We start from the raw sequence: 3,473 nt of genomic DNA on the forward strand, positions 1-3,473 counted from the left end.
GTCCACCATCCACCTTCGCGACCACCATCTTCTTTCGACACAACCATCAATCGTTGCTCACAGGTCAGTTGTTAAATTGAGCAATGGAAATTGAAATTGAAATTGAAATTGGTGAACCTAATTCATCAATTTAACCTTGAAATCGATCCAATATATCATCAATTTGAAGCTTCAATCGATCAATTTTGATAAACTTTAAACCTGAACTTTTAAAGGTTTAACCTTTGAACATTTAAAGGATGTGAATTTGTTGAACGTATTAGTGTTTTTAACCTTGAACGTTTAATGTTTTTGTGAATTTTGCTTGAACGTTTTAGTGGAACGTATTTCGCGTATGTAATGTATGTTAAGCGATTATTGTACTTTAACTCACCCATATATATATATATATATATATATATATATATATATATATATTCATTTACATTTTTAATAATTGCTACTTAATCGTGTTTCTATTTACATTTCCGAATATGTTCCATTCATACGAATGGCTATATGTGTACCTACCAAGAGTTACAAGCAGACATAGATTAAAAATCTCGATTTTAATAAACAAGGTGCTTTGACCAATACAATCAAAAATGCTACAAGCAAATTTTTACTTGTTTGTAATATATTTGTGTAATGTTTGTTTTGTAATTCACTTAATTTTTAATGTATATTGCAATTGTATTAATAATATATGATAATTTTGTTGTTGATTGTATTTCAGCTTAAAATTTTAATAAATTACCCGTGTAATACATGGGCCTCAAACTAGTTATGTAATATATGATTGAAGTTTTATAATCAACAAAAAAGTTTTAATTCACTATGATATTTAAAATATTGTTTATGAGTAAATCCAACACCGAAGTAGGGCACTAGGATCGAGGCCTTACATAATTTTAGTGTTATTAGATTAAAATGTTGATCTAAAAAATAACGTTGAAAGAGTAAACGAGTTAGGTGACACGGGAGTGTAGACTCGATTTAATTATAAATGTTATTTGGGATATTTAATAACATTTGGTTTATTAGTTTAGCACTTTGGCATACGTGCTATGTTATTTGAGCTTAATTGGCGGAATTATTGTTTTAATAAAAACAAAAGGAATCGCTTTATATAGGCCGATGGTTTTGCCGTGCAGATTTATTGACATATATAAAGATATACATAAAATAACACAGTTACAAGGGTTCTCTTTAGTTCATCAATTCACATAATAATAAAGATTCAATTCTATGTGCAGAATTATCTGTCTTATCCGATAAATCATTGTATGTAACCTATAAATAGGTTTACCTAATAGTGATTAAGTGATTAATCCAAGTTGAAATTTTAGCATCATACAGTTGCATATGATATTACCAGGTTGGTTTGTTAAATAAAAATTATATTGAACAAAAGGTCTCAACTATAACAGAGAGGCATGTAAGTGGGCAACCAGCTATGCCGCCACCCCTTTTGAATGACAAACCCGATCCTAGTAAAAACAAAGTTATAGTTCTTTGACGTCGATAAGTTACGGTACACGACCCACTGAACTCTTTTTAGAACGTAACGGCTTCGGGGCAATGGATCCAAATGTATCAAAGGCAAAACGAATGTACACATGATAATTCTCGGCACATGCTTTCTCATGCTTAGCAATTTTTCCTGATTCCGCCTTCAACACAGCCTGCCTAACAACAAATAGCTGTCCTTGAGCCGAAAGGGGATACTCTTGTAAAGTCTATACAAGCGTTCTTTCGTACCATCTCCCTTCAACTGGATCCGACGAGAAATTCATGGGAGCTTTTTTTTTGCCGCGATCCCTGCTCATTTTAACAAATCACAAAGGGCATCTTTTACAGTTTTACCACATTATGTCTATATTTAAACATCGGAAGCTCCTTACAATTAACTGCATGCTCACCAAAATTATCCAAATAAACTTTACGGCAAACAAGGCATGGCTCATTAACTGGGAACAATGGGATCAGTATATAACACTTTGTTTCATTTAATGATTTCTTTGGTTATAGACTACAAAATATACAACACTTTATGTCTTTTGTTATAATTAATAAATTTTAAGGTTCGTAACAATTATAATTACATACAAGCGAGACTTTGTTTTACAAAAATAAAGTAACTATTTTACTAAAAATAGTACGTTCAGAGTTTTGGTCATTATGGTCAAGTTTGATCTAAAATATACGCGTGACACTCTTAATCACCTTGGCAAACTATTCAAACATATTATAGCCAAAAGTCAGGTTTTAAGATATTAAACATGTGTGTACACCCGGTGTTGATAATGTAGAAACTTATGTATATTTAGGTTATTAAAAAACACTCTTTTTTATCATTTTGATATTATATATATATTTATATGGGTGGAATCTAGAGTGAACTCTTCTTAAAGAGAGAACTAGAAAAATTGTAAAGAATTATTTGTAACCATTTTTTAAAAAAATATTTTGTGATTTTTTTTATTTCCTCCTTCTGATAAGATTATATTGTTATTAAAAAAACCTAAAACTTGTCGGTGTAGTGCATATGTGCACTAATGCCTATTTAATATATACAATAGTGTTTTATTGCATATAATACAATACAATTGAATTATACAATACACACTATTGAATATATGCAAATACAACACTAATAATTGTATACAATACACATTTTCGTATACATGTAATAAAACACTAATGCACGTATGCACTATATCAATTTTTTTTATTTTTGTATATAATACAACACTATTGCACATATACAATACAAACAAATGCATATATGCTAATCAATACTATTGCACATATAAAAATACTAACTAGTGCACATATGCATTAAAAAAACGTCGATGTATTGCATATATGCATCACAACGAGATTTTTATAATATTTTTAATATTTGTATACTATTTTGTGATGAAGAATAACAACATATTAGAAGGATGAAAGAAAAAAAATTTAAATTTTTTTAATTAAATTAAAAATATTTTATTATTAGTTTTCTAGTTCTTTCTCTAAGGAGGAGTTCTCTCTTGATCTTTTTCATTTATATATATATATATGATAAGGATCTTAAGAGAACTCTTTGCAAATTAAGAGAACCCTTAAGGTAAGGATCCTAAGAGAACCATTTTGGACCACTAAAACCACCATTAAAAAATATTTAAAAAAAATCATAAAACAAAAAATAATAAAAGTTTTAAAAAAGTAAAAAAACCGAAATTCTTATATTTCATTCAGTTTCATTAAAAAAAATAAAAATAAATAAATAAAAAATAAAAAAAAACATCGTATTATACACACATGTATAATTTTATTTAATCTTTAGTTACGTAATATATACATATGTACAATATCATTTATCTTAATTATACACGTGTAAAAAAACATGTAAATGCACATATATGTATATAGTATACATATGTGTATATAATTTATCTAAACCTAGTTTTTTTTACTAAACCGAGATGATAAAATAAGAATTTTGG

The sequence above is a fragment of the Bidens hawaiensis genome, unplaced genomic scaffold (genome assembly GCF_021521415.1).
Source record: "Bidens hawaiensis isolate Kalapana, Puna unplaced genomic scaffold, B.hawaiensis_p1.1 tig00023416_1, whole genome shotgun sequence".
Classification (NCBI taxonomy): Eukaryota; Viridiplantae; Streptophyta; class Magnoliopsida; order Asterales; family Asteraceae; genus Bidens; species Bidens hawaiensis.